The sequence below is a fragment of the Marmota flaviventris genome, chromosome 10, assembly GCF_047511675.1.
Source record: "Marmota flaviventris isolate mMarFla1 chromosome 10, mMarFla1.hap1, whole genome shotgun sequence".
NCBI lineage: Eukaryota > Metazoa > Chordata > Mammalia > Rodentia > Sciuridae > Marmota > Marmota flaviventris.
This window is the reverse complement of record NC_092507.1, coordinates 27,371,698-27,382,799: the sequence shown is the minus strand read 5'-3', so window position 1 is coordinate 27,382,799 and position 11,102 is coordinate 27,371,698.

The window sequence follows — 11,102 nt, the reverse complement described above, 5'->3', positions numbered from 1 at the left end:
CCCTGGTGTCTGGCTCCCCGCAGGCAAGCGCTATGGGGGGCTGTCACCTTTGTCCCTACCACACCCCCTGTGCTGCACTGAAATTGATGAGGTGCCTCCTGGGGCCAATGAATCCGCACAAGTGCCCTGGGAGGGCAATGGCTTAGAAGGCACCCACTTTGGGTTTTTTTTAAAAAGGTGTTCCATTTGGGCCCTGGCGAGAGCCCCAAGCAGGGCTGTTACTGCCTCACTGAGCCCCAGCTAGTAGCAAATGGGGATTCAAACCCAGGTCTCCAAGGCCAGGTTCAAGGACTGTGTTCCTTGTCTCCACACTTGCACATGGGTCTGTGCACATTCAACCAGATGTGCATTCACAAGTGTGCAAGCACACCCAGGGCCCAGGCTCAAGGGGCTTGGGTATGCCTGGTGTCAAGGAGACACTTGTCACTCTCTTGAGGGGTTGCACAATCTCAAACGAAATGTCCCTGTCCTCAGTGAGCCCCCATGAGACAGGGAGCCACACCTGTGCCCTCTGAAGCTCCAATCTGAGGGTGAGGCAGGGCCCTGACCTCAGGAGCCCAGTCCAAGTGCACGAGGTGGGGGATGGGTACAGCCCAGCTCAGGTTCTCCATTCTGAAAAGACTGCTGAGCCGGACACAAAGGAGGGAGCCCTGCAGGGTTACCTCTGTCCTTCACCCCCCAACCAACCCGTGGAAACGGGGCTCCCAGTCTCCCAGGCTGTGGGTCAGGATGAGTGGCAAGCGCCCCAGGGCCTCGCCAGGGAGATCCCCTCAGACAGGCAGGGAGCCAGACACGGGCTGTCACTCAGCGCCGTGGCTCCCCAGGGAATATTTTACAACTTCACCTATTCTGCGTCACCTGCTTGATGGAGCATCCAAAGCAATTCCAGGACTATATTTCATTGTCACATTTATTTGCAAAGGGTGTCAGTCAGCCCGGAAGTCGGCTGCCCTGCCACTCCTAACCTTTTGTTACACCACACACACACACACACACACACACACACACTCACTAGGACCCATACTCAGGTGCATCTTGAGACACACAGAGGACACCCAGGAACACAGCTATGCACACGTCATGGACACACAAACTCAGGGCCATGGATCAGGCCATCACAATGCACAACTCCAGGGACAGCACCCACATCTTACTCACAGCTGTGGCTGTTTATGTGCACACAACGAGGCACACAATGTCCCTCAGGCACGCAGGCACCTGCACGCACATGCACACACACACACACACACACACACACACACCTAGAGAGTCAGAGCCCTCAAGCCAAGAATGTCACAACCAAGCCTAACCCAGGTAGCCCCTCCCAGGCTCTGGGAGCCCACAAGTGAGGGACAAGGAGCTGGAGAAGTCCAGGGAGCTCTCTAAAGCCCCCTCCATAGCCCATGAGTTTCTGGAGCTCAGAAGGACTGCCTTCGCCCCACACACCCACAAACACACGCACCCGCACACACGCACACCCAGCAGGATCCTCTTCAGCTGCTGGGTTGAGGCTGAAGCATTAGCGCTAATTACCACACTTGTTGTGAAAGGGATTTAATTAACTCTCCGCTGGGGCTCCAAGGGGAACCAAGGCCCAGAGCCTCTCCCTCCCTCGTGTGGGGGAGGGTTTCTAGTGACAGAGCAGGAGGGTCACGTGTCTGGACATCCAGGTACAAATTGATACCAATCACACACATTCGGAAGACACATGTACTTACACGAGAGTGTCCCCACTTGCAGGGATCACACACTTAAAAATAGATGACAGACAGGTAGACAGGTAGATGATAGAAAGATAGATGACAGACAGATGATTGATCGACAGACAGCTAGACAGATAATAGGCAGCTATACGGACAGAGAGCAGCAAGACAGACAGATGTGAGGGGTCAATATGGTGGGTGGGTGGGTGAATGAACAAAGTAGCTGTAGGGTCAGCCAAGCGCACTGGGGCAGGCCGGCGGTGTACCACGTCCAGCCCGTGCTCACTCCCTCCCTCCCTCTCCCCCTCTCTTCCTTTTATCTTCTCTTTCCAAGAAGGAAAGCTTCACAGAATAGTGATTGACAAGTGAAGTCCGAAGTCCCACTGCTTGGATCCGAAGGTTTCTGCCATGTCACCGCTACGTGAACTTGGACATGACTTGAGCTCTCTGTGCCTAAGTTTCCTCATCTGCCACACAGGAACCCTGGTACTGCGATACAAAGCTGCTGTGAGGAGTAAGGGAGATAAAATTCCCTGGAAGGAGAGGAACGTCTGGAAGAGCATGCGGGACGCAGTCCAGCCTCAGTGTCCGCTAGCTGTTGTTGCTGAGGTGCGGGTTTCTCCCACAGAGAACAAGCCAGAAGGCCTGGAAATATCCAAGAGCCCCGGGGTTCCCAGGGAAGGAGGCTGAGCTCTCCCTTCCCATCCCTAGTCCCTGCCACCAACCCCAGGCTCCCTCTTTCTCTCTGCCACCCAGGGTTCCTGTAGATGGGTCCTGACCTGGCCCCAGGCAGGGAGGGAGCTCCCCGGGGACCCCTTGGGCTGGCAATCCTGCAGAGATGGGCGTAGCCGGGTAAGAAGCCAGAGAGAGCCCATCTCCAGGCCCTGAGCCCCAGCCCCAAACAATGATAGATATTTTCAATTTTCTCAAAGATGATATATTTTTTTTCCTCCAAACGTTCATCTTGTGCTTTTTGACCAGGATAAACCGAAAAATAATAGAATCCAGATGGGAAAGTGATACTCATTTGTCCTGCGCAAGACTGTGGTGCCGGCAGGAGCCCCCACCCTGGGGGTGGGCATCTGCAGAACCAGTGGGCAGCCTGGAGCTGGTGGGGGTGGGGGACAAGGAGAGGGTGCCTCAGGCCCCCGACACTGAAGCCCCAAGAGTGGGGAAGAGCCTGGTGAGAGCAGGGCACCTGGGTCTTGACTCCCCATGCGACCTCAACTGAGTCGCCCCGCTGTCGGAGCCTTGTTCTTCTCATCTGCAAAATGGGGCTGACCGCTGCCATGGGTGGGTGGAGACTCAAACAAGCGCACTTGGGAGGGTTTTGTGAGACTCGACCCCCACCCACGCAAGGCAGCGTGGTACCATGAAGGGCCTGGCACCACCTCCACACTCCCAGAGCTCTGGGCCTCAGCGGTGGGGCTCACAAATGAGCCTCCCGATCTCTTCTTCAGTTTCTTGGCAAGTCCCTCACCTGGCAAATCCCATCCCCAGGCCCTCAAATTCCAGTCCACAGCACCATCACCCTGTCTTAGAAAGATGCCAGGATGGTGCTCTGCTTTCAAAAGACCACTAAAGAAGGTGAGACCACAGGCTCTCAGTCAACTATTTTAGAGTCCACTCATTCAGATAGTCCTTCCTAATGTCTAACTCGAATCCACTTGCTTCCATGTTTTTGTTTACTCTCATTGCGGCCTCAGTTGGTCAGCTAGAATTAGCATTTTCTGGAAAAACAAAACCTTCCTTTGCCAATGTTCCTTTCATGGAAAGGAGACTGCTAAAAAATAAAAAGGATATTGGAGATTGGAGTTCAAGTACTAACTTTGTCCAGTGAGAGGCTGTGTGACCTCCGGCCAGTTACCTAACATCTCAGAGTCCTGATCTCCATAGGGCTTAAAATCCAGTACCGCCTGCCTTGGGGGCTGCTGTGAAAAGACACAGAAGCTCTGAATAAACTGAGATCATCTCTGCAGATGTGCAGGATGCCTGGCCGGGGGACCACACAACAGCTCCAGCTTCTCCCCGACACCCCGGCTCCAGCCTCCCCACCAAAGGCTGGTTTGAAGGGAAAGGATGCAGGAGAGGGACAGTCTGAAGGGGAAGAGAAGAGCGGGTTACCTCTCCGCCCTGAGTAATTGGTGGCAATCCCGCAGCAGGGCCTATCGCCTCACTCCCAGCTGCGGGGACGCTGTGGCCTCATCATCCGTCATTAGCCAGAGCCCTTCTGGCGGCTCAATTGTAGAACATGGTTTTAATAACCCTGGCAGGAGGGGATCATTCTTCTTTTGTCACTTAACTCCGGTTCTGTTGGAGAGAGGCAGAAAAGAGAGAAAGACGGGCGGACAGAGCAGTGGAGACAGAGTCAGAGGGAGCCCGACAGAGCGGGAGGGCCGGGCTCCCAGGCAGGAGGAGGAGAGGGGAGAGCTGGGGCGCAGCAGGGTCAGGAAGAAGCAGTATGGGATCCTGGCGCCGGACAGCATGGGCCTGGGGCTCAGCTTCCACTGTGGCTCCCTCGTCCCCATCCACACCCCCTGTTCCCCGGCACAGGTGGAGTGGCCCAGGCTGCCCACTTCTGGCCGGGCTTAGGGCCCTGCATGGATGGACAGGGTGCCCCAACACGGGTGAGGGAGGGGGTGGTGCTTCCTGATTTGGGACCCTTTGCCTCAGCGCAGCAAGTCTGAAGTGCAGGGCTGAAGAACACCCGTAGGAGTCTCAGCGGGGGGCTGCAGGACACCTCTGCCATATGCTAGTGGAGTGGCCCTGCCAGCCTGCCCTGACCTGTAGCTCTCCTCTGTGCAGTGGGCACCTACCGACCCCACACAGTTGTGCAGTGGATACGTGAACTGGTGGGGGGCTCACCCAGTGCAGATGGGGGCACTAAAATGCCCAGGCCACAAGAAACAGATGGCCCAGGCAGCCGAGTGGCCTCTCAAGATAGCAAGGAGCTGGGGCAAGGGGCCTTCAGGCTTCTCATGTCCTGACTCTGCCAGTCTTAGAGACACTTCACCCGCTAGATACCACCAGCAGAGGCAGGAAGACAGCCATGAAAGGACAGGGCTGGCGGGACCCTCTGGGGCTGCAGCCCAGTCCCCAGCACAGGCAGAGCTGCAGAGCCAAGACCTGAGGCCTACAAAGCTGGGGGCACAGTGCCACCTGCTGGCCAGCAGGGGAGCAAGACAAGAGGAGGGGAGATGGGCCTTCTCAGCCCTCACAAGGACCAGCTTCGGGCCTCCCCCAGAAAGACACCAGGCTGAGGCTCTGGGCCCTTCTCTCTGTTTCAGGGTCCACCAACATCAAGAGTCACAGAGAGAAGGGCTGGGGATGTGGCTCAAGCGGTAGCGCGCTTGCCTGGCATGCGTGCGGCCTGGGTTCGATCCTCAGCACCACATTCAAAAAAAGATGTTGTGTCCGCCGAGAACTAAAAAATAAATATTAAAATTCTCTCTCTCTCTCTCTCTCTCTCTCTCTCTCTCTCTCTCTCTCTCTCTCTCTCTCTCTCTCTCTCTCTTTCTAAAAAAAAAAAAGAGTTACAGAGAGGGCAGTTCTAAATCTGCATGTTTCCCTCCAAGTCTCAGGGACACCATCCAGCATTGGGAAAAAAAAAAAAAAATCCTCATCCATTCAGGTCTGAAAGACTCTTCTGTTGGAGAACAGGGGGATTATCCGGTTCCTGACATGAGAGGCCACAGTTCTGGCAGGGTAAAGAGGCTGAAGCAGACCCCAGAGGGTGGGCTGAGACATGTTGGCCGGGAACTGCAAACACAGGCCTGCAGGTGAGGAAGACCCCGGGCCAGGGGCAGTGAAGGGGGCTCTACATGTACCAAGACCCCCATCATGACTGTCATTGTCTCAGTGACACTTTGTTCCCCAGAGGGCCCTGCCCATGGTCAGGTTATTCTCAGCTGTGAGGTGACTGTGAATTTCATCTCCTTCTGGGCTCAGTGTTTCCTCATCTGTGAAATGGGTGTGATCAGACGTGGTGGAGAAGCAGGTCTGTCCTGGGTCCGGGGCTCATGATCCCACGGTGCCACCTCTGATTTCTGCTTTCTCATGTCCAGGAGGAAGCCACACTGCTCTGAGACCTGCCAGTAATTCCCCTCTCCCAGGAACAGTGGCCACCCTGGAAGCAAGGTCACAGCCTGGCCAGGAATGGGGAGGGTCACTAGAGGTTCAGGTGGGAACCCTTGGAGCAGGAGTGGGGAGGAGGCGACCAGCGTGGAGACGACCAGCGTGGCCTCGGCCCCAAAGCCAAGGCTCACGACCTCCAGACCAGTGTGTTGCAGCCCCTGCAACGGAGGAGCATGGGCCAAGCTGTCCCGGGCCCCTGGAGGTTTTCCAGGACCAGCCTGAAGGCCAGGCGTGTGGCCAGCAGAGGCCTTTGTCCCCAGGCTTGGACTCTACCAGGAGGCTCACCTTTACAGGCTGGGCCCAGCCTCCCAAGGACTCACCCACACTCTTCCACCTTGTGCAAGGCTCCTCTAGTACCCCAGCTGCCCCTGACTCAGGGACCTGGCAGTCTGGAAAGGGGCAGGAGGCCTCCACAGCCCCAGTTGCCCCTCCCCCAGAGCCTCTTCTTCCTGGTCACCCCCTGGAAGCTTCTCTGAACCAGGGCATGATGAGTGACACAGGAACTTGCCCTCAGAAAGTTCCCGTAGGATGCTGGCTTCTGAGCATGAATTGGTAGGAGACTGGAAGATGGGGAGAAGGAGAGAGCAAGGGGCTTCTCAGCCTCCCTTTCACCTGGAGCATCTGTGACAGACACTGTGTGCCCCTCCTCGTCTCCAGCTCCTGCTGGGCAGGCCCACCATGGGGCTGGCACAGCTCTGGCATTCAGGAACCCTGCCTCCCCTCTGTGCTCCTGCCTACAAGTGATCATGACTTCAGTGACGGAGGGACACTCAAAGCCCACTAGTTCAATCCCCCCACTTACACCTAGAGTTGGTGGCCTTTCTCACCCACCCCACCCCCAGCCAAAGGAAGGGTGACAGATGGCAAACCCAAGGCAATAGCCCATGTGAGGACAAGAAAGCTCAAACCCTACAGAGAGGCCCCTTTCCTGCTGTGTCACCTCAAGTCAGCTCCTTACAAGGCCTTGCCTCACAGCTTGTTACAAAGAGGAAAGGAAACCCAGGCGCCTCGTGCACACCTGTAATCCCGTGGCTCGGGAGGCTGAGGCAGGAGGATCCCAGTTCAAAGCCAGCCTCGGCAACTTAGAGAGGCCCTAAGCAACTCAGCGAGACCCTGCCTCTAAATAAAATATTTAAAAGGGTTAAAGATGTGGCTGAGTGGTGTGGAGCCCCTGGGTTCAATCCCCCTTACCAAAAACAAACAAAAACAAAAAGAGTAAAGGCGGCAGCCCAGGCCTGCAATCCCGGCTACTCCGCAGACTGGAACTCCTGCATTGTAAATTCCAGCCCAACCTGTGCAACTTAACAGGACCCTGTCACAAGATAAAAAAGATAAAGGGCTGGGGGTGCAGCTCAGCAGTAGAGCACCCATGGGTTCAATCCCCAGTACTGAAATTTAAAAAAAAAAAAAGGAATTAATAAATTAATACATGGACGGTATTCAGTATGAATAGTGACTAACATGTTGCAAGGAATATATGCACATACCTAAATCACAAATGCTGCAAACTGCACCCACTGTCCCCTCTGTTGAAGTCAGGGTGCCCGCCACACATTCACCCTGCTCCATTAGACCAGCCATTGGCACCTGTGCCCTCCCTTGCCACTCTCAGCGCCCCTCGCAGCGAGGCCAGGCCCGCCCTCTGCCCTGGCTCTGAATGTGGTGTGGCAACTTCTGGGACTTGGAAGAAAGCTGGAGCTTGTCGTCTGCACCCTTCTTCCTCCTCATATCCTCCAACCTGCTTCCTGAACCGAGGAGCCTCCATCCTGGATCACGAGGAAGCAGGTCACACTCGAGCCTAGGGACAGGGAACACAAGCCAGAGCAGCCTGTGTCTGAACGCTCAGCGCCCCTCCAGCCCAGGATGGCCCCTTGTGGACTTTTATATGACCAAGAAGGAAGCCTTTGTCTTCCTTCTGAGGGCCTTTGTCACCTAGACCCAGACCAAGTACCACGAGGATGCAGGGTACAACCCCCTGCCCTACCCCTTCATGCCCCAGCATCAAGCCGGCCGGCCACAGCTCTCCCAGCCCCCTCTCCCTCGAGCTGGCCTCTGGTCATCGGAGACTGGGCAGGGGGTGGGGAATCTGTGGTGACACTCAGGGCTGGGAGACAGGCAGGACAGTCCAAAATGCCACCAGAACCCTGGGAGTTGTGCAGTTTGTGATAGGAAAGGCCCCCAACCTGGTGTGAGGGGCTCTGTGTGAGGCAGATCAGATTATTGGCCCCATGAACCCACCCAGGATCTGTCCAATGAACGGGGGACCAAAACCTGTCCTCAGATAAGTCGCTCCTCCTAACTCCCTCCGGCACGTTTCCACCTAAGTTTCCCCCTCGTACTGAGAACCCCTGGGAGGAGTTGAGGCCGTTTCTGTTTTCCAGTGTGTTCAACGCCCAGTGTGTTGCTTGTCTTTTAAAACTTCCTTTATGGTACCATCCGTCTTGGAGAAGATATTTATTTTTATGAGGTCAAACCTAACTGTTTCCCTTTATGGCCGCTGAGTTTTGAGCCTTGCTTGGAAGGGCCTCCAGCATCCCAAGGAGGCCTTTTTGTTGTTGTTGTTGTTGTTGTTGTTTTATTATTTTGTTTAACCCAGCATTTCCCAAACTTTTCTTTTTTTTAAGATCTATTCACATTTCTTGGGAAATTAATGCTCTGTGAAGCACAACTTGGGAATTGCTAGGGTTTGTTTTTTTTTTTAAAGAGAGAGAGAGAATGTATTTATTTTTTTAGTTTTCGGCAGACACAACATCTTTGTTTTTGTATGTGGTGCTGAGGATCAAACCATGCCAGGCGTATGCCAGGCGAGCACGCTACCGCTTGAGCCACATCCCCAGCCCCCCAAGGAGGCCTTTTTCAAGAACAGCACTCCAGACCAGAGGAGGCGCTCTGAACCCTGTCTGGGGTAGGCAGCCATCAAGATACTCCTGGGGGCTGCCCTGGAACATTCTGGAGGCTGATGGATCATCTCAGGGGCCCAGCAAGGATGATTTGTTGGTTGTAACAAAATCACTGTGTGCTCAAAACTGTTTATCATGGAAAACCCCAAACCAAAGGGCTCTGAGCTCTGACCTCTGCAACCTCAGTTCACTCAATAGGTTCCAGGTCTGAGGTCCTCGTAATACACACCCTGCCCCTCATGCCCCCTCTTAGCTCTCTGCCATTCGAGGACTCACACTGGCCACTCTGACATTCAGCTTTTTTTCTTCTTCCCTGTGTCCTTCCCCAGAGCACCCAATCTCTGCCCTAGCAAGGCCTTGTCGGGTTGTTTTGTTTCCCACTTGCCACCTGTAGAAAAAATTCTGTCCCCTTGGCATCAGGGTTAGACCCAAAGGGACTCCTGATCCCATGCTGAACTTCTCAAAGCACCCTGACCGGGTCCTGCCAGTCAGAGCAGTGGCCGGGGCTGGTTTTCCTGGACCCCACCTGCCATCAGGCGGTGAAGCACTCTCAGCAATGAGGAGGTGTTGGAGGGTTTGGGTTACAGTAGTGACGCGCTCTGGCTGTGCAAGCCCTGCTGGGACAGTAGCTGCGTGGCGGGGCCGAGAGTTGGGGTACACAATCATTTTGACACAGAAGCAGAAAGAGATGGGCCTGGCCTCTCTGTCAGCCCTCACCTTCCGCTCTCCCATGTCAACAATCCTTCCAAGAAAGCCAGCTCTTAGGATTCTCAGTCCCCATCTCAGTGCTAAGTCAGCTTTGCAGGGGACCCACTGTGGCCACAGGCATGGGGGAGGCAGAGGGGCACTGGGGCCACACCCCAGGCTGCCTTGAAACAGCAGCTGCCCCATCACGCGCAGCGTCACTGTCCTCTGACCTTGGCAGATCCCACTCTGCTCTGTTCTGCTCCCCCAAGTCCATCCCCTCCCCCTCACCTCTGCAGATCTCATCCAACCACGGAAAAGCTGTTGAATCAAACACCAGACCCAAAACAAGATGGGGGCTCTGAGGGGGGCTCCCAGCAGAAGGAGCCCCTCCCCCATAGAATGAGGCCCACCGGGAGTCCCAGGAGGGCCAAAGGGCATAGGCTGGGAGGGACAGCTCACTCTGAATGCCCATCCCTCCTCTGCCCTGTCCAACAGAGCTCTCGACTTCTCTGTCCTCTCCTCCCCTCTCTCTTCCCTGCCCCCAAGAAGTTGGCACCTGAGACGTCTGGCTCCTTCCCTCTTCCATGCCCAGAAACAGAGCTCACCTAGGTCACCTGCACCTCACAGAGGCTTTTTCTCCATCTTTACCCTCCTTGGCTTCTCTTCCAAATTCTATGGACTTATGCATGTACAAACTGAGGCCGGGGCGGGGCTAATTACAAGTTCCCTGGTTCCTCAGCTGAAGTTGGGGACTCCACTAGACACCTGCACAAGGGCCTGGGCAGGTGGGACAGGCAGAGTGAGGATCTGCACTGAGGAGGTCTGGCCCCAGAGCCCGCGCTCTGACTGGCATCCCACGAGGTCTCAACTGACCACGCGGTTATGGTAGATCTCGAACACCTAAGTGCTTCAACTTCTTCCCAAAAGGACAGGACGCGGCTTTAACCAGGGAAAGGTTAATCCGCTCATCAGATCCTTACTGCTCAAGAGGAAGAACAACAATCTTAAGGGTCGCCATAGATGCTGGGATTGATCCTGAAATGTGGCTTTGACCTTCCTGGAAGTCAGGGCAAAAAATAAAACACCGAGTTGTGACAGTCTCACTACGAGAAGAGGAAGCAGGTCGGTTCCTCCACAGGGACAGATGTTTCCAGGAACCAGTTCTGAAAGAGGCTCCTCATACAGGGCCTCATGTCGGGATGTGGTATGACGTCACAAAATCTCCTAAGTCTTCTAAATAACTTGACCACAAGGACAGTAGAGGACTTTCAGTGTAACTGGGGGGCACTGAGACAGGTAATGTTGGAGGTGACATGTGGACTGCCTGTTGGTTGGAGCTCAGAAAAACTAGAACTTGGCCCACAGGTCTCAGTGGGCTACATTTTGTCTTTCAGAAACACAAGACGATGGTTGGTTTTCTGACAGGTCTCAGAGTACTGTGGGTAGGACAAAGACCCAGGCGTGGAAACTAGAGGTGCCCGAAGAAGGGGACTGACTGCCCTTCTGAAAGTTGAGAGCCGGGGTACATGTTCGTTTGTCAGGTGTCTATGAAGTGCCAGGACTTATACTAGGTGGAGTGAGGATCAGTGAAGGAAGTCATACAGGGATCTAATCTCCAAGAATTCAGTCATTAACAGGAAAACCCCAGATTTGGGGAGGGCACCTACTATATATCAAG